Genomic DNA, 21,383 nt, shown 5'->3' on the forward strand with positions numbered 1-21,383 from the left:
TAAAATTCCTTTTCAGTGAGTAGGGAAAGGGCAGGTTTTCTAAGAAGGGGTTATTCGCAAGAAGAAAATAAATACATTTAGTATTTAAATAAATAATTTTAGTAATACCCAAAGAAAAAATGTTGAGGATATTAAGTTTTGATATATTTTGATATAAGTTTTTAATTTGTGTTAGTCCTTTGCTTTTTCTTGCCTGCATGGATGTTGGGATTTTGTGGAAGACTTGTTTTCATAGCCCTTAGTTTATGAGTCTTAAATGGAAATACATTTTAAGTCTAATTGAATAGTGGAAAATGGTGTGTGAACCTATATGAATGAATTTTTCAGTCATATCTTACGTTAGAACTGTATTTTGAAGAAACATAGATTTATAAAAATTCTGTTTTCTCTGAAGCGTATTTCTGCAAAAAATGTGTGGTGACCACAACCATCTTTCTTTCTTTAGTTTCATTGTTTGCATGCTTTGCCTAAGGCCTGAGTCTCAGGGTGGTTGGCCCTTTTAAGTATAAAATAAAATTACCTACTACATAATTAATAGGAAATAACATCTGTGTGATTGTATAATGTATATGCAAATAACAGATATTTGTAAAAATATAGTTTGCTCCTTTACTGTCTGTTGACCTTGATAAGACATTTTAATGGAAACTATGAAACAACATGGTTTAAGAAAGATTTGCTCAGTATACCCACACATTATTATCTTTGGTACCATGGGAAAATTACATGGTTTTATACCTAAAGTATTGATGACATGCATTTGTTTATGGAAGAAAAAAAAAAGAGTAGATTTGTAATTCTGTATATTCTTTTGTGTATTCATTCTCAGAACCTGATTAGAGTGGTAACCATTCTAAGATTTAGCAGTTAGCACTTTGTAGACTTAAGATGAAGTTGTTATTTCTGCCCTATCAAGACTGCTAGATATCTAGGCTGAGTGTGGTGGCTCACACCTGTAATCCCAGCACTTTAGGAGGCCGAGGCAGGTGGATTACTTGAGGTCAGGAGTTCGAGACCAGCCTGGCCAACATGGCAAAACCCTGTCTCTACTAAAAAATTACAAAAATAAACAGGGTATGGTGGTGGACACCTGTCATCCCAGCTACTCAGGAGGCTGAGGAAGGAGAATTGCTTGAACCTGGGAGGCAGAGGTTGTAGTGAGCCAAGATTGAGCCACACTCCAGCCTGGGCAACAGAATGAGACTACATCTCAAAGAAGAATACTAGAAGTCTGAAAACAAGTGTAGACTGCCCAATGGTTTAATCTCCCTCTTATCTTTTAAAACCCAGTTTTGTATTTTGAAAAATTTAAAGATACAGAAATGTTTAATGAACAATATAGCGAACATCCAAACACCTTCAACTTTAATTCAATAGTTACCATACATTCTTGTAGAGCATGTACATTTCAGAGAGGGTGTGTGGCATTGCTGAACCATTTAAAAGTAATTTCATTTATGAAAATTTCACTCATAAAAACTTTATACTTTAGTATGCATCTTCTAGAATTAAGGACATTGTTTACATGACCACTGTGTTAATTATGATATTTCACTCATAAAAACTTTATACTTTAGTATGCATCTTCTAGAATTAAGGACATTGTTTACATGACCACTGTATTAATTACCATATGTAAAAAATAATAGGAATTCTGTGTTAAATTTAGTCCATATCTTAATTCTCCAGTTGTCCTCAAAACTTCCTTTATAGCTTTTCAAACAACGGTCTAGTTAAGGTCCTCATATTGCATTTGCTTATGTCTCTTTATTCTTTATAAAATCTAGATTAGTTTCCCTTATCCTGTTTATCTTTCACTCTTCCTCTCTTTTTTTCTTTCCCTCCTCCTTTCTTTTTTAATAATACTGACTTTTTGAAAAGTCCAGTCTAAACTTTCTTATAAAAGTTCACATTCTCTATTTGTTTCTTCCTGGGTCTGCCTAGTGAAGTCAGAAAGTATTCCTGTTATGGGAGCAAGAAACCACATGAGATATTTTTTAAAAGACTTCCCAGGGCATTAGATAGTGATTAGAAGTAGTTATTACTTGGCTGAAGTTAACAAATGAAAATAATTAAGAGAGGTTTCTTTCAGGCTACTAGAGCAGAAATTGGAAAAAGAATAGGAAAAGAATGGTTAAAGGAAATGCATATGGCACTGAGGCATGATACTAGGTGACTTACTTAATAAAGAGGGAAGAGACTTGGAAGTCACAGTCCTCAACACCTAGGGGGTTAGATGTCCATTCTGTGCTAGGTAAGTAGTTGAATGAATGAAGAAACACCTTTCGATTTTCTCTTTTCAGCTTAACTGCTACTGGAAAAGCAAAGGAGGTTGTGAGCATTAAACCTTTCTTAAGTATGTTAGGAGGTTTTCCATGGAAGTGCACATGTATTATTAGTATAGTGTACTGCTTCTTGCATATTTTCAAGGACAAATTTGGAGCCATGATTTTACACTTTGGCTATATCTCAGTGCTTTATAATGATTGCGTAGGTACTGTAGTTGGAAGGTAATGATAAGAAAAGTTTCAGAATCAGAGGATTTTAGATTTAAATCCTGTTCCTACCACATACTAGCTAAGCAACCTTGTTCAAGTATACCTTTCCTCTGACTGTTTCCTCTTTGGGGATGATGAAACCACATTGTGTAGGGGAAAGAGCAGAGGATTGAGTGTAAAGCAGACAGACCTGTTTCTAAAGCCTGGTTCTTCTGGTTTCTAGCATGTGACCTTGGGCTGCTTAACTTCTCTTATTCTCAATGTTCTGTCTTGTAAAAATGGAATTGATAGTATCTACTTCATGTGATTGTTGTTAAGATTAAAGAGATAGTTCATGTAAAATGTTGAATGTGGAGCCTGGCATATGGTAGGTACTTGGCATATATTAGCTTTTTTTTCACAGCATTATTGTGAGAATCAAGTTAAATGGTCAACTACATGTGAAATGCCTTTGGAAAGAATAAAGTTCTAAACAGAAAATTTGGCCAGTGCCTGGGAAATAGAATATGAATATAAAGCCATGCATGTCCGTATTTCTATTCATTTTACATTGTAGAAATCTCTGTAATTACAGTATCCTAAAAAATATTGTAAATGCTAAAAATAACTTTTCAGAAATCTACTTTCTAAGAAAGTAGCTCTAATTGTTAAGTATTAAAATGTTGCAATTAGTTATAATTTTTGTATAGAAAAGAGATTCCTTTAATTTCTCCGGACTGTGGCCTAAAATCACTGTGCCTATGTGAATGTGTGTAGTTATAGCCTAAGTGCTTTCCCCATTGATATAGCTTGTAGGAATTTATTTATACAAATTTCTACATTAACAACAACAACAACCAAAAACTGATCACAGTTTTTGCAGTCTGGCATTAGGGAGAATAATACCTAACTTGGTATCATGGCTCATTGGAGCCTTGACCTCCTGGGCTCTATCAATCCTCCCATCTCAGCCTCCAGAGTAGCTGGGACTATGGGTACACACTACCACACTTGGCTAATTTTTATATTTTTAGTAGAGACCAGGTTTCACCATGTTGGCCAGGCTGGTTTCGAACTCCTGACCCCAAGTGATCCACCTGCCTTAGTCTCCCAAAGTGCTGGGATTACAGGTGTGAGCCACCATACCTAGTCTGGAAGTTTTATTTTCATGCTTGGGACATGGTGTGTGGAACCAGCTGCTAAGAATGTTTATTAGCATTACAGTTTGATAAGAACTTTATTAAGAATCTTTTCCCCTGTAGGAGAGGCAAAATTTCACCTTCATTCTTTTAGGGTAATAGCTGGGCCCAAGAATTAAATTGCCATTAACAGGAGAAAAGCATATGCGTTTATTTAATAAAAGCTTTCTGTGGCATAGGAGCCTCATAAATAAATGAAGACCCAAAGAAGTGGTGAGAGACAAACACTTATATACTGAATTGGACAAAGAGCAGTAACTTGCAAAAATGTGATAAGGCAGAGGGGGTTGGGCTAGGGTAGTCAAGTGGGCAGAGAAGTGGTTGGGATGATAAGAATTTGTGTAACAGAGTTGTTTGTACAGATTTTCTTTGGACTCAACTTTTTATTCTTGATGATAAGAATGCTGTTTTCTTTCCAGTATAGGAAGGACATCTTTCACATGGGAATTTCATCTCCTACTTTTAAGAAACAGCATGGTCAGAATGATCTTCTTGTACCTGCTGTTCTTTAAAGTGCCTTTAAAATAGTATGCCAGCATGGCATTTTGGGGTGGCATACATATTCTTAACTCAATTAAGACTATGATGATTTTCCTCTCTTTGATTATTTGTAAACCTAAAGAAACAGGGAAACTGCTTTTATAAGTTCAGAGATCTGACAGTGTAAGTCCCAGCTGAATAGAAGATAGGCCAAACATTCCTTATTTAGCTATCATTTAATGCTTTAAGCAATGTATAGAGAGTAAATTAAACAACTCTATTGCATATGGGATTCCTTGACTGGGTGTGGTGGATCCCTCTTGTAATCCCAGAGCTTCAGGAGACTGAGGCAGGAGGATCTCTGGGCCGTAATTTTTGCTTATTTGCTTCTCAAGATCCAAAATAATATATTTTATTAGTGTTGGGTTTTTTCAAGTTAACCCATTAAATTCTTTCTTACCTATATTTAGGACAAATTAAGAAATACAGGGAGTGTCATACTCAAATTTCATTTGGAGAAGGCACTCCGTAGTAGTGTGTAGAATGATTTAGGGCCAAAACTGGAGGAACGGTGGTCATTAGCAGATTGTAGCAGTAAATTAGATGAGACATGCTAAGTGATTAGGTTCTACACCAGTTTGGTATGATTGGAGAAGAAAAGGTCATATTAATGATATTCCCTTAGGAAATTCTCCTTTGGGGCTTGAGACTTCTAGAAAAGGAAGAAAATGAATTGAAACTGTTGAGTAATCTAGGTTAACTTTCAAGTTGCTAGTGGGATGACTAGTTGGCACTGGTCCTGTTCAGCTGTGTAGGAATTATAAAAGAAGGAACAGATTTTAGGAAGAAAAATAATGTGTTAGTTCCTGAATATAATGATTTCTTTGGAAATAATTTCAAACTTGCAGAAAAGTTGCAAAAATAATATAAAGAACATCTATGTACTCTTTATTCAGATTAATCTATTGTTAGCTTTTTGTCCCAATGCTTTATTACTCACTTTTTCTCACTTTGTGCGTGAATGTTTGTGTGTATATATTTGTAAATATACATGCATGCACATATTTATTCTTTTCATTGAGCCATTTGAGAGTTACATTGAACATATTATAGCCCTTTAGTCCTAAATGTCTTTGTGTAAATTTCTAAGAATAAGGATAATCTCTTACATTAACAGTCTAAAGACTTAAGTAGACTTAACATTCTTACATTACTTTAATCTGCCATTTAAAAAATTTTGTTATTGGACCAAATAAATGTCTTCTATAGCAGTTTTCTTTCCCTCCAGTGTTTGAGTTAGTCAGTGATCATATGTTTCATTTATATTTAATGTCTTTTTGGTATCCTTTAATCTAGAATAATGGGCATTTTAAAAGTACGTAGTCATCTTTCCTCTCCCTTTTTAGAAGTTATTTTTTGTTTGTTCCTGATTTTTCTTTGTTCGATGTTTTCTCTTGATAACATTTCAGGTTATATATTCCTGGATGAAATATTATGTAAGGATCTATAGGTACCCACTCTTCTGCCCGTCATTTGTGTTGGAAATTTTGACCGTTTCATTGTCTGATTTTTTCCACTATATAGTTACTAGGTGTATTAGTTTGTTCTCATGCAGCTATGAAAAAATATCTGAGGCTGGGATTTATAAAGGAAAGAGGTTGAATTGACTCACAGTTCCACATGGCTAGGGAGGCCTCAGGAAACTTACAATCATGGTGAAAGGGGAAGCAAACACACCTTTCTTCACTTGAAGGCAGGAGAGAGAAGTGCCGAGCAAAAGGGAAAAAGTCCCTTATAAAACCATCAGATTACTTAAGAACTCACTCACTATCATGAGAACAGCATGGAGGTAACCACCCCATGATTCAGTTACTTTCAACTGGGTTCCTCCCATGACACAGGGGAATTACAGGAATATAATTCAAAATGAGATTCAGGTGGGGACACACCCAAAGCATATTACTACATGTTCCCTGCAACTAATAAACAGTCTACTAGGAGGGAGACACTTTAAGACAGTTAAAGTATACAACTCCTCATAACATTCCATCCCCTATATGTAGAATCTATTGATGATACTTGCTTGAATCAATCTTTACTGTTATAGTACAAAATGATGATTTACTCTCTCTGCATTTACCAGTCATTACTCAGCGTTCTACTGTAATAGGAGCCCTTCTATTTATCTATGTGTATTGTTGTATTTATTGTTGATTTGAATTTGTGGTTTCCTATTTTTCTCTTAATGCTTGATATTTCATTACTGTCCTTAAATATTTTGGAGCTCAAATTGTCCTAGTTCTCACCAGTGGCACCTTCTTCATGCTGACACCTGTATTTTTTACATGTCCACATCATTTTTTAAGCAAATCATTATTTTTACTCTTTATAATAAGCCTCATTCATTTATTGCCCAGCACTGGAGTCAGTCATTTCTCCTAAGAGTCCTGGTCCTTCTTATTAGGTAATAATATTAGAAACCAAGATCTGGATGCTTTGGTATGTGTGTTATTGTTGGATATCTTTGCTTCTGGGCCCTATCAGAGAACAAGCTAGAAAATGTACACATGTGTATATACACAAATATGTGCATGTGTTTGCATATATATGCCCATGTAACATGGATACATATGTGAATATGGGTATATTTTTTTCAAAATAAGAATTCACATTGATACCTCCAATTCTCTTTTTTTCTATGGTGAGAACATGGGCTCCCAGCAATGCCAACATTTTACTCGTTTGGTCTAAATGAGTACCATCTAAAATAGTTCCAGAATTGTTTCATATATATCACTAAAAACAAAAACAACATGCTACTCTGGTATATAACCAACCTTACTGTTTTTTGGTTTATCTTTCCAATGTGTCTTTTTATAGTGATTAGTAGATACATGTGTTTTCTTGTTCCTGCTTTTTACAAACACAAAAGATAGCATATTGTCTATGCAAAGACTTTGGAACTCAGCTGTTTACACTGGAAAATATACCCTGGAAATTACTCCATATCACTTCATAGAGGTCATCATCATTCTTTTGTGTGTATGTACATCAGTTTATTCATCTTGTTTTCTCTGTTTGTATATCCAGGTAGTGTCTAGCATTTTACAGTTATACAGTGCTGCAATTAATACCCTTGTGTCTTTTCATACTGTTGGAGGTATATCTTCAGGATAATTGTAGGAGTGGAATGACTAGGTTGAAGTGGTAAATGCCTATGTAGTTTTGCTAGATGTTAGCAAATTCCCTTCCATAGGGTTTGTACTGTTTTGCATTCCCATCAGCTATGTATGAGAGTGCCTGTTTTCCCACAGCCTTACCAAGAGAGTCTATTGTCAAGCTTTTGAATTTTTGCCAATCTGAAGGGCAAAGAAATGGTATTTTGGCATAGTTAGAATGTGTATTTTCTTATTATGAGTGAAGTTTAACATCTTTTCAGGTCTATCCGAGCCATTTATATAGGGGGAGATGTCTGTCCCTATCTTTTTTTCATTTTTCTCTAGGAATTTTGGTATTTTTTCATGATTATTAAGCTCTTTCAATGTTGGGAGTATTTGCTCTTTATCTGTAATGTATACTGCAGGTATTTTTCTCCCAATTGTATAACTTGTCTTTTGACTTTGCTTTTGGTGGTTTTTACCATTCTAAGTTATATATTTATAGTCAAATTTACAATTGATTTTTATTATTGCCCTGGCATTTTGAGTCATAGTTATAAAACATAAGGAGTTTGAAATGAATTTGCTGTGTTTAATATAAAAGGAATGAGATGGTTATCTATACCAGATACTCTATTTATCCTTGTCCTACAATCTTATATTGTAAAGCCCGAATGGGAAAAAATTTGCTGTATTATGTATAGAATATGTAAGTTAATTGATTTTACTTTTAAATTTTTTAATAGAAAATTTCAAATATCCATAAAATTAACTCATGTATCTATCACCTAGCTTTAGTAATTATCATTTCTTTTAAAACTTCCTTACCAAATGATTTAGATTATATGTTTTCAGTTATTGTGAATTATCCTTGTAAAGAGGAAGATTTGAACTAGCCTAGTAGGCTTTGGCCAACTGGCCTCCCAGGCTCTCTTGGCTTCTTTTCAATGGTCTTGGCACCAGACCTGACCTCTTTTATTGTCTTCTATTAACTTCACCATTTCCACGAAACTGAAGTTTATAGAAAAAAGATAAAAAAGATAATAGGTCAGAAATTAGTAATGTTACCAGGAAGCAGTAAAATAATTCAGAAGGCTTGGCCAATTGATGCTTTAAAAGTTTTGTCTCTTCACACACACACACACACACACACGAGATATTGATGCACCTCTTTTTTGGTGTGTGATATATAAAATATATATCTGTTCATAGATATATACTTTATTTTGTATATGTGGTTTTGTGCAATATATAAAATATATATTCATCTCTTTTTCATGGTTTAATGTCATTAAAGTAGAGCCAGCAAACATCTTTTATTAATGAGTCTAAGAAGAAAGCTTATAGATGTTTGCTAGCCAGAGTTTAAATGGAACACAGAAAATACTCAAATGAGAATTTGCTTAATGAAATTTTGCTTAATGAAATTTTGTCTGTACTACAGTTATTTTGAACCGAAATTCTGTTACTTTGATAACTTTCATAGAAAGTGTTTTATTAACTTAGTATATTCATTTTCAGTTTATCAAGAGTCCAGGATTAATTTGGCAGAATGACTAGAGATCTGTAGAGCTCTGGGATTTCTTCATTTAATTTTAAGGGCTTGTATTCTATTTGGAACAACATTTTTGATACATTGACACCCAGTTGAAGTACTACATCAGAGTGTCAAAATAGCTTTTCCCTCCTGCCTTAGTACAAACTGATCAGTCACTTGCTCCTGGTAATTATATACGAGAATTGCAATACTCTTCAGAAAACACTTAAGCAAAGGCAGGAAGGAAAATCAGTGAATTCTTCATCTAATGATTGTAAATCATTTGCATAAATAAAGTCCCCATTTGGTTTCTTTTTCTTATTGAGAATAGCAGTGGTAGTGATCATGGCATGACAGAGTGCTTTCTGGCAAGAAGAGGATAGAGAGGACTGGTATAATCATGGGAGGATATTGCTGCATAGAACTGTATTCATTATTTTTTCTCTGCCATCTCTTGTGAAGTTACTAGATGAACTCATGAAGTGACCCTTTGCTTGTGTTTTGCATTTCTTGACCTATTATCTTTGTGTCGTTCTGTTTTTAGTTTATAATGTTGCTCATCCCTTTTCTGAAATTGCATCTTGTACACAAAAAAAGATAGTTTTCTTGTACCTATCCAGAATGATAAAACATGATCTTTTTATGATTAATACTAACCCCTAAATATATGACGAGGCTCTACTTCTGTGGATTAGGAACATAAAATGTAATTTCAGTACTAAGTTTATTGTGAAACAGGTTCTTTATTAGTTTGTGGAAAATCATAGCATTCCTGATTAGAGAATAACATGGTAAGTAATTGGTTTTGTGTCACTTGCCAAAAACATGCAACACATTGTGGGGGATGAGCAAGAAGTATGTGTGTATAATTAAAACCTTTTTTTTTCTCCAGTTCCTGTTAATTGAGGTCTGTACACTTGAAGCTTCTACTACTCTGAGGTTCTACAGTTTTGATTATTAAAAATTTGAGTGCACATATTTTTCTCTTGAGAGTCCCATGTTTAAACTGGTTTTAAGCAAGAATTCTAGATGTGGAAATAGAAACAGTAAAAATAGACAGCTAAGGATCTCAAGTCTGCAATGAACTTGGCTTTTATTTCTGTGGAGTGTTTGTGAGTTTAACTTGGCTTGAATACCAAGTTCTTGCTATAAAAACAAATCCTTTGGGGTTCATTTATAGGCTTCTTCTTTAGTGTGGCCAAGGAATTGGATGCTTTATTTTAATGCTGAATATATACTTTGAAGCTAGTACTATGTTAGTTTATGTTTGCCTGAAAATTTTGTGGTGATAGGCTTTAGATCAAATTTGTTTCAGTAATAATATTCAATCTTAAATGCTTTATTTTTTAAAATTGTGGAATATATGCTACCTAAAAATGACCATTTTAACAGTATTTAAGTGTACAATTCAGTGGCATTATATTACGTTCAGGATGTTGTATAACCATCACCACTATCTATTTTCTGAACTTTTTCATCATCCTAGACAGAAGCTCTGTACCCATGGGTAGTAATTCCCATTCTCCTCTCTGCTGGCTCATAGTCGCCTCTATTCTGTTTTGTGGCTCTATGAATTTGCCTGTTCTAGATAACTTATGTTAAGTATGATCATACAATATTCGTCATTTTGAGTCTGGCTTTTTTCCCCTTAGTATAATCTTTTCAAGGTTGATGTATGTTCTTGCTTGTATCAGAATTTCATTTCTTTTATGGCAGAATAATATTCTGCTATGTGTGTATACCGCCTTCTATATGTTCATTCATCTGTTTACACACACCTGAGTTAACACCTTTCACTACTGTGAAAGTCGCTGTTAAGAACATTGGCATAAAAAATTCTGTTTGAGTCACTGTTTTCCATTCATTTGAAAATTGCTGGGTTGTATGGTAACTCTTTGTTTAATTTTTTGAGGAACTACTAAATTTGTTTTCCACGATGGTGTACCATTTTGCATTTGTCTAGCAATATATGAGGTTTCCAATTTCTCTACATTCTCACTAGAACTTGTTATTTTCCACATTTTGGGAAAGTAGTCATCTAATAGTGTTAAGTGGTGTCTCATTGTGGTTTTTATGTCCATTTTCCCAATAACTAAATTATATTGAGCATTTTAACACATACTTACTGACAAGATACAGTTGACCCTTGAGCAACTCAGGGCTTAGGAATGCCAACGCCACTGCAGTTGAAAATTTATATATAACTTTTGACTCTCCCAAAATGTAACTACTAATAGCCTACTTTTTTGTAAAATTATTATACTTCAAGTTCTGGGGTACATGTACAGAACGTGCAGGTTTGTTACATAGGTATACACGTACCATGGTGGTTTGCTGCACCCATCAACCTGTCATCTACATTAGGTATTTTTCCTAATGTTATCCCTCCCCTAGCACCCAATCCCTGACAGGCCTCAGTATGTGATGTTCCCTTCCCAGTGTCCATGTGTTTTCATAGTTCAAGTCCCACTTATGAATGAGAACATGTGGTATTTGGTTTTCTGTTCTTGTGTTAGTTTGCTGAGAATGATGGTTTCCAGCTTCATCCATGTCCCTGCAAAGGACATGAACTCATCCTTTTTAATGGCTGCATAATATTCCATGGTGTATATGTACCACATTTTCTTTATTCAGTCTATCCTTGGTGGACATTTGGGTTGGTTCCAGGTCTTTACTGTTGTGAACAGTGCTGCAATAAACATGCATGTGCATGTGTCTTTATAGTAGAATGATTTATAATCGTTTGGGTAGATACCCAGTTACAGGATTGGTGGGTCAAATGGTTCTAGATGCCTTGGGAAGCACTACACCATCTTCCACAATGGTTGAACTAATTTACAGTGCCACCAGCAGTGTAAAAGCATTCCTATTTCTCCACATCCTCTCCAGCATCTGTTGTTTCCTGACTTTTTAATGATTGCCATTCTACCTGGCATGAGATATAGTATCTCCTTGTGGTTTTGATTTACATTTCTTTAATGACCAGTGAAAATGAGCTTTTTTCCACGTTTGTTGGCCACGTAAATGTCTTCTTTTGAAAAGTATCTGTTCATATCCTTTGCCCATTTCTGATGAGGTTGTTTGTTTTCTTCTTATAAATTTGTTTAAGTTCTTTGTAATTTCTGGATATTAGCCCTTTGTCAGATGGATAGATTTCAAAAATTTTCTCCCATTCTTTAGGTTGACTGTTCACTCTGATGATAATTTCTTTTGTTCTGCAGAAGCTCTTTAATTAGATCCCATTTATCAATTACTGTGTTTGTTGCGACCGCTTTTGGTGTTTTAGGCATGAAGTCTTTGCCCATGCCTATGTCCTGAATGGTATTGCCTAGGTTTTCTTCTAGGGCTTTTATGGTTTTAGGTCTTATGTTTAAGTCTTTAATCCATGTTAAGTTAAATTTTGATAAGATGTAAGGAAGGGGTCCAGTTTCAGTTTTCTGTGTATGGCTAGCCAGTTTTCCTTATCACCATTTATTAAATAGGGAATCCTTTCCCCGTTGTTTGTCTTTGTCAGGTTTGTCAAAGATCAAATGGTTGTAGAGGTGTGGCATTATTTCTGAGGCCTCTGTTCTGTTCCATTGGTCTATATATCTGTTTTGGTACCAGTACAATGCTGTTTTAGTTACTGTAGCCTTGTAGTATAGTTTGATGTCAGGTAACATAATGCCTCCAGCTTTGTTCTTTTTGCTTAGGATTGTCTTAGCTATACAGGCTCTGTTTTGGTTCCATATGAATTTTAAAGTAGTTTTTCTAATTTTGTGAAGAAAGTCAGTGGTAGCTTGATGGGGATAGCATTTAATCTATAAATTACCTTGGGTAGTATGGCCTTTCTCATGATATTGATTCTTACTATCCATGAGGATGGAATATTTTTCTGTTTCTTTGTGTCCTCTCTTATTTCTTTGAGCAGTGGTTTGTAGTTCTCCTGGAAGAGGTCCTTTATATCCCTTGTAAGTCTTATTCCTAGGTATTTTATTCTCTTTATAGCAGTTGTGAATGGGAGTTCACTCATGATTTGGCTCTCTATTATTGGTGTATGGGAATGCTTGTGATTTTCGCACATTGATTTTGTATGCTGAGAGTTGCTCAAGTTGCTTATCAGCTTAAGATTTTGAGCTGAGACGTTGGGGTTTTCTAAATAAATGATCATGTCATCTTCGAACATACAATTTGACTTCCTTTCTTTCTTTTTGAATACCCTTTCTTTCTCTTGCCTGACTGCCCTTGCCAGAATGTCCAATACTGTGTTGAATAGGAGTGGTGAGAGAGGGCATCCTTGTTTCGTGCCTGTTTCAAAGAGAATTCTTCCAGTTTTTGCTCATTCAGTATGATACTGGCTCTGGGTTTGTCAGAAATAGCGCTTATTATTTTGAGATACATTCTATCAATATCTACTTTATTGAGAGTTTATAGCATGAATGGGTGTTGAATTTTATTGAAGGCCTTTCCTGCATCTATTGAGATAATCATGTGCTTTTTGTCATTGGTTCTGTTTATGTGATGCATTACATTTATTGATTTGTGTATGTTGATCCAGCTATGCATCCCAGGGATGAAGCCTACTTGATTGTAGTGGATAAGTTTATTGATGTGCTGCTGGATTCGGTTTGCCAGTATTTTATTGAGGATTTTTGCATCGATGTTCGGGGTATTGGCCTGAAATTTTCTTTTTTTGTTGTGTCTCTGCCAGGTGTTGGTATCAGAATGATGCTGTCCTCATAAAATGAGTTAGGGGGCATCTCTCTTTTTCTCTTGCTTGGAATAATTTCAGAAGGAATGACACTAGGTCCTCTTTGTACCTCTGGTAGAATTCGACTGTGAATCCATCTGGTCCTGGACTTTTGTTTGGTAGGCTGTTAATTACTGCCTTAATTTCAGAACTTGTTATTGGTCTATTCAGGGATTTGACTTCTTCCTCGTTTTGACTTGGAAGAGTATATGTGTCAAGGCATTTATCCATTTCTTCTAGATTTTCTAGTTTATTTACATAGAGATTTTTATAGTATTCTCTGGTGGTAGTTTGTATTTATGTGGGATCAGTGGTCCTTTATCACTGCCAAATCTGCAGTTTCATGATTTCCTGATTGGTTTATCACACATCTTTTGAAATCGTACACAACATCTAGGAATATTTTTCTCCAACAGGAATTTATTGTTTTGGGCTTGATTGCTTTTATGGTTTTTTTCTGTGACAACAATGGTGTCTTCAATTGTGTCATTTTTCTAAACTTTCATAATATTGTCCTTATTAGGGTTCTCTTCTATAGGTTGACAGTCCTTTCCATAAAGTGTCATGTGCAGTGAGCCTTGAAGGTCTTTGTAGTGCCGTTATTTAGAAGCTGAGTTAGACGTGTTGTGTTTGGGTTCAAGTAAACCCTTCAGTGCCTAGATGTTGAACTCATGAGGTTCTGGGTGGCCAAGGGCATTGTCCAATATCGAAAGAATTTTAAAAAGCAGTCTCTTACTGGTGAGGTACTGCGAAACTTCAGCAACAAAGTATCAGTGGAACCAATCCAGAAAGCACTCTCATTTCCAGCCCTTTTTGTGGTACAGCCAAAATACTGACATTTGGTGTTTACCTTTTCCCTTCAAGACTCAGGGTTTAGCAGCTTTGTCAATGAGGACCCTTCTGATTATAAATCGAACTGCATTTGCTCAAAGCAGTAGAGTTAGTCTATTCCTTTCTACCTTTAAATCCTGGTTTTTGCTTCTCTTCTATGGTAATAAATGTCTTTGGTAAGCTTTTTTCTTTCTTTTTTCTTATAACAGGGTACTTTCATCTACAACAAAAACCTGGGCAGAGGTACTTTATCCTCAATGATTTTTTTTTAATGTCTGGGAACTTGTCTGCTGCCTCTTAGTTGGCAGAAGCTGCGTCTCCTCTTCTCTTGACATTTTTAAGCCATAATTCTTTCTAAAATTATCAAGCCATCCTTTGCTAGCATCAAATTCTGCAGCTTTAGATCTTTCATGTTATTTTTGTTTAAATTGTCATATAATGACTTAGCCTTTTCTCAAATTATATTAAGAGTCTATGGATATGCGTTTCTTATAGCAACCTTGTTCCCACAATAAAGCTACATTTTCATTATGAGATAAAAAAGTATTTTGCTAAAAGTGCAAGGTTTTGTGCCTTCTGGCAGAGCTGCAGTGATGGCGTCACCAGTTTCCCTTTTTGTTTTTACAGTGGTCCTTTTATATTAGATTTGTGTTTCTTGAAATAGTCGGCAACTATATGTGTAAACCTCAATCTAAGGTACATATCAAACATTCAGCTTTTCCTTGTAATGTCATGACTTTTCTCTGCTTCTTAGGAACACAACCAGCATCACTAGTGGCACTTTGTATGAGCTCCATGGTGTTAGTCAAGGTTTATGATATTGAGCTAAAGATGATGAAAAATATATGCATGAACCTCAAGACACATTTTGTTGCCATATACAACTTACTGCTCGGGCAGAGATAATTAGCATCACACAGTGTTTTAATGAATACTCACAAGGTTTGAGCTTACCACTATAGCTACAAGAGATGGCTATGAAATTATTTTTGTAGTACAGCATGTACTACAGTTAATTTTATGCAGTTATAATTTAATACTGCATCTTCACTGTTTCTATTTGTCTTGATTATGAATGGCACTATGTACGGTCTGTGCATGCATAAGTTTTGATAAGTTTTAACTTTTTATAATAGATTTGTGTATATTTTATGATAGAAAATGATAAAAATAGAGTAGTATCTACATAGATTTTATGCATTCATGACCTTAATTTTTTCTTAATTTTTCAATATTTCTAGACTGTGAGGTTTGTTTGTAAGATTTTTCTAATTGTCACAAATCTCCAAAAAATTTCCAATACATTTATTGAAAAAACTCGCATATAACTGGACCCAAATAGTTCAAACCTGTGTTGGTTAAGAGTCAACTATATATATCTTCTTCAGTGAAATGTGTGCTCAGATCCTTTTGCCCTTTTTCCTTTTTAAGGAGACAGGGTCTCACTCTGTCACCTAGTCTAGAGTGTAGTGGTGCAGTTATAGCTCACTTTAACCCCCAATTTCTGGGCTCAAGGGATCCTGTTGCCTCAGCCTCTTGAGTAGCTAGGACTATAGGCGTGTGCCACATGTCTGGCTAATATTTTAATTTTTTGTAGAGACAGGGGTCTCACTGTGTTTTCTTGGGTCATCTCAAACTCCTGGCTTCAAGTGATCCTCCCATCTCCATTGCCCATTTTAAAATTGGATTGTTTATCTCTTTGCTGTTGAGTTTAGGGGTTCTTTATGCGTTCTGGATAACCTTTATCAGATGTATGATTTCACAAATATTTTCTTTCATTCTGGGAGTTTTACTCTGTTTATAGTAGCCGTTGGTGTACCAAAGTCTTTAATTTTTAGGAAGTCCAATTTATCTGTTTTTTTATTTTGTTTCCTGTGGTTTTGGTGTAATATTTAAGAAACCGTCAGGCTGGGCATGGTGGCTATTGCCTGCAATCTCAGCGCTTTGGGAGGCTGAGGTGGGTGGATCACCTGAGGTCAGGAGTTCGCAACCAGCCTGGCTGATGTGGTGAAACCTCGTCTCTACTAAAAAAATACAAAAAAAAAAAATTAGCAAGGCATGGTGGTGCACACCTGTAATCTCAGCTACTTGGGAGGCTGAGGCAGGAGAATCACTTGACCCTGGGAGCAGGAGGTTGCAGTGAGCCATGATCATGCCAGTGCACTCTAGCCTGGGTAACAGAGTGACACGATTTCAAAAAAAAAAAAAAAAAAAATCGAAGAATTGCCCATTTTTCTGGTAAGAATTTATAGTTTCAGCTCTTAAATTTAGGTCTATGACCCATTTTAAGTTAATTTTTATGGGTAGGTGTCCAATTTTCCCAGCACTGTTTTTGTTGATGAGACTGTCCTCTCCTCCATTGAATAGTCTTGGCTCCCTTGTTGAAAATCATTTGGCCATATATGTGACTTTTTTTTTCTGGGCTCTGTATTTCATTCTGTTGGTCCATATGCCCATCCTTATGCCAGTACCATGCTGTTTTGATTACTGTATTAAATATTTTATTTTTAATTGGCTATTTTATTACCATTAATGTGCGCCTTTAAAAATGTTTCTAATATACGTTCATCCCTTGTATCTGTGGAGGACTGATTCCAGAACCTTCCTTGAGCACCAAAATCTGTAGATGCTCAAGTAAGTCCCTGATATGTAATGGCATAGGTTTTCACATAACCTGTGCATATCCTCCCATATACTATAAATCATTTTTAGATTACTTATAATACCTAATACAGTGTCAGTGGCATGTAAATAGTTGTTATCCTGTATTGTTTAGGAATAATGACAAGAAAAAATATGTACATGTTTAGTACAGATGCAGTTTTTTTTTTCTGAATATTTTTGATCTGCAGTTGGCTGAATCTACAGTGTGGAACCCACAGATGCAGAGGACTGACTGTATGTCTTTAAATTTTGCTCTTAATGGTTTATAGTTGGCAGAACACCAAAAAGAATGGCAAATATTAAATATTTATTAAATATAAATACCGATAGATTTATACTAGGAAAAAAATGTTAAAGCAAGAAAATTATTGGTTATTTAATTCATATTGTAACTTTCTTTGGAAATTTGAGGATTAGAGACAAAAGCATAAGACAGAAAGGGAAATATTTGTCTTGCTTGCAGAAAGAATGTTATAATGAGAAATACCAATTAGTCATGTAATCTAGTAAATTATTTTTTAATTTTATGTTAAATGCTATTTTTATTTAGTTCCAGAAGCTATCTACTTACTGAAAATCTTCAGAAATTTTATAAAATAAAATTTTGGTATTTTGTAAGGATTATTTTCCCTAAGGAGCTAGCAATGACAGACTCCTAGGCCAGATATGAATGACTATATTTAGGTTCTTTTTATGTTACAGGTATCTAATTAATCTTGTGTTCCTTCAGATTTTAAGTTTTTGTAGAGACAGGGGTCTCACTGTCTCTACAAAATTAAAGGTAAAAATTTCTAAGAAAGCATAATTTTAACCTTTTAAAGTTCATTTTAGTTTATTCTACCCCATGAACTATTTATATGTTTAAGAGCACTTAACGCTGTATTGCTGTACTACTTATGTCTGTGCTCTTATATATGCCCTTATCGCTCTAAGATTGTAAGTCTTATTTGTTCTCTGTGTCTGTAGGGCTTCGGACAGTGACTGGGCCATAGTAGGCACAGATCAATTATGATTGGTTGAACAAATGTAGATTACTTATTGCAGATTCAAATTAAGTAGCTTAAAAAAAACAGGCATTTGCTATCTCATAGTTTCTGTGGCTGAGGTGTTGAGGAGTGGTTCAACTAGGTGGCCCTGGCTTAGGATCTCTCATGAGGTTGTAGTCAGGATATGGCTGGGGCTATCTATAGGCTTGACTGGGGCGAGAGGATCCCTTTCCAGGATGGCTTACATACATGGCTGTTGAAGGAAGACCTCAATTTTTTTCTAGCTGTCAGCAGAAACCTTTGGTTTCTACTCATATGTACGCCTCCACAGAGTTGCTGGAGTGTCCTTATGATGTGGAATTTTGCTTCTTTCAGGGCAGTAATCTGTGAGAGAGAGCAAGAAGGAAGTCATAATGTCTTTTATGACCTGGTCACACATAGTCACTTCCATCATGTTCTGTTCCTTAGAAATGTGTCACTAAGTATAACCCATAATTAAGAGGAGATTAATTAGACTCTACCTTTGAAAAGAGGGGGATCATAGAATTTGTAGATATATTTTAGAACCAACACACAATGGGACAGTAGTGTATGATTCTCCCTTGGACCTGACCAAAATAGGTCATTTTCTCTCTTTACAAAATACTTTTGTCCAAATGGAAATACATTTGGCCTCCATATCCACAGGTTCCACATCCACATAATCAACCAACCATAAATAGAAAATATTTGGGAAAAAAATGTTAAAAATGATAATAAACCTCAGTGTGTCATGCTCCCCTCCCTGTGTCCATGTGTTCTCATTGTTCAGCACCCGCCTCTGAGTGAGAACATGCATTGTTTGATTTTCTGTTCTTGTGTCAGTTTGCTGAGAATGATGGTTTCCAGATTCATCCATGTCCCTACAAAGGACATGAACTCATCGTTTTCTATGGCTGCATAGTATTCCATGGTGTATATGTGCCACATTTTCTCTGTCCAGTTTATCATTGATGGGCATTTGGGTTGGTTCCAAGTCTTTGCTATTGTAAACAGTTCTGCAATGAACATTTGTGTGCATGTGTCCTTATAATAGAATGATTTATAATCCTTTGGATATATACCCAGTAATGGGATTGCTGGGGTAAATGGAATTTCTATTTCTAGGTTCTTGAGGAATCGCCACACTGTCTTCCACAATGGTTGAACTAATTTACACTCCCAACAGTGTAAAAGTGTTCCTATTTCTCCACATCCTCTTCAGCATCTGTTGTCTCCAGATTTTTTTAATGATCACCATTTGAACTGGCATGAGGTGATATCTCAATGTAGTTTTGATTGGGGGGAAACTAGGGGAGGGACGGTGGGGGGTGGGGAGTTGGGGAGGGATAGCATGGGGAGAAATGCCAGATATAGGTGATGGGGAGGAAGGCAGCAAACCACATTGCCATATATGTACCTATGCAACAATCCTGCATGTTCTTAACATGTATCCCAAAACCTAAAACGCAATAAAAAATACATATATACAAATAAACAATTTTATGTTTGAAAATACAGTATAACAGAAATTACATAGGATTTACATTGTGTTAGATATTATAAGTAATCTAGAGATGATTTGCAGGTGTCTCCCATCTTTTGGCTTCCCTGGGCCACAGTGGGAGAAGAATTGTCTTAGGCTGCATATAAAATATAGCAGTGCTAATGATGGCTTCTGAGCTAAAGAAAAAATCACAAAAAAAAACCTCATAATGTTTTAAGAAAGTTTACAAATTTGTGTTGTGCCATATTCAAAGCTGTTCTGGGCCATGTGCAGTCCATGGGCCACAGGTCAGACAAGCTGGATTTAAAGTATATAGGAGAATGTGCATAGATTATATGTAAATACTATGTTATTTTATATAAGGGACTTGAGCATGGCAGGATTTTGGTATTCATGGGGGTCCTGGAGCCAATTTCTTGTGGATACCAAGGGATGAATGTGGTTAAATTTTTTTGAGAATATGCTTTTATTAAAATATTATACATGTTTCATATAAATGTAATTATTTACTTGGGCTAGTTGTTGCTTATTCATAATTTTACTGCAGATTTTTCACCTAGATTCTGAAAATAAAATAAGAAAGTCATCTTTTAGATTCTGTATTGCCTATAAAATGAATCTGACACAAATTCACTGATTGGAGGTTTGTCATAGGTCTTTAAGAAATGAAACATATCTATCTCTGGGTTGTATTTATATACTTCATGAGAGAAAATTATAAATTATCTTTTCAATTTGTAGCTTAAAACACTTGAAATTGTATAGAAATTAAAGTTCTTTTAGTCTAATATTCTTAACTTGCTCATTCAAGAAAAATTTACATGCCAGGCATTTTACTAGGTGCTAAATATAAGTGAAGAAAACAGACATACTCTGTCTACTTGGAGTTCATGATCTGCCTACTGGTAGACAGCTAGATGATAAATATATAAATAGATACTTCCAATAATGTTAAGCGCAGACCATGGAAGAAATGAAGATGAGGTGATAGAGGGTCATGAGAAGGCAGAGGTACTTCTACATTGCCAGAAAAGGCTTGTCAAAGAGGTGACCTTGAAGCTGAGAATTGAAGGCATTATCCCTGCCAGGAATTTACAGGAAGAAGGGAAGACCCTGCAGTGTGAACAGTTGGTATATGAGGAATTGAAAGCATGCCTGGAGATGTCCGGGGGAGAGTGGAATGAAGTTTGCAAGGTAGAAAGGAATCAGAAATCTAGAATTTTAAAGGGCCATGGGAAGGAGTATGGCTTTTATTCAGTACACTGAAAGCCACTGAAGGGTTTTAAAGTTATATGCTATGGTTTCTATTACCTGCCCCCAACCCCTAAAGCACTTTGTCTGCAAAGGAGAGAAAGCAGGAAAATAATAAGACTATTGTAGTAGTCCAGGTGAAAGATAATGGCAGCTTGATCTAAAATGTTGGGGTTAAAAAGGATAGATGAGATCTAATCTGTAGGTAGAACCAATGGGACTTAATATGAAGAGTGTGATGGAGGAGGAAAGCAAGGAAAATATTCAGGTTTTGGCTTGAGTGGTTGGGTGAATGACAGTATTCTTAAATGAGGCTGGAGGTCAGTGAGAAGGGAAGTCAAGAGTGCAGTGGCACCATCTCCGCTCACTGCAGCCTCCGTCTCCTGGGTTCTCCTGCCTTGGCCTCCCAAGTAGCTGGGATTACAGGTGCTCACCACAATGGCCAGCTAATATGTGTATTTTTAGTAGAGACAAGGTTTTACCATGTTGACCAGGTTGATCTCGAACTTCTGACCTCAAATTATCTGCCCACTTTGGCCTCCCAAA

At 35.6% G+C, this 21,383-nt stretch overlaps 1 protein-coding gene across 33 annotated transcripts in view; it reads left to right on the forward strand.

The window, feature by feature from the left end:
• WDFY3 (WD repeat and FYVE domain containing 3) overlaps positions 1–21,383 on the forward strand; it is a 301,952-nt gene that overhangs the window by 42,267 nt on the left and 238,302 nt on the right. For 4 of the 33 annotated variants that reach the window (XM_078366917.1, XM_078366923.1, XM_078366915.1 and 1 more), the window contains exon 3: positions 19,208–19,355. The exons of the other annotated variants lie outside the window; for them this stretch is intronic. The gene's annotated coding sequence lies outside the window, so the exon portion shown is untranslated. The remainder of the gene's footprint in view (positions 1–19,207; positions 19,356–21,383) is intronic. 33 annotated transcript variants of the gene reach the window in all.

Source organism: Callithrix jacchus, chromosome 3, assembly GCF_049354715.1.
Source record: "Callithrix jacchus isolate 240 chromosome 3, calJac240_pri, whole genome shotgun sequence".
Lineage (NCBI taxonomy): Eukaryota > Metazoa > Chordata > Mammalia > Primates > Cebidae > Callithrix > Callithrix jacchus.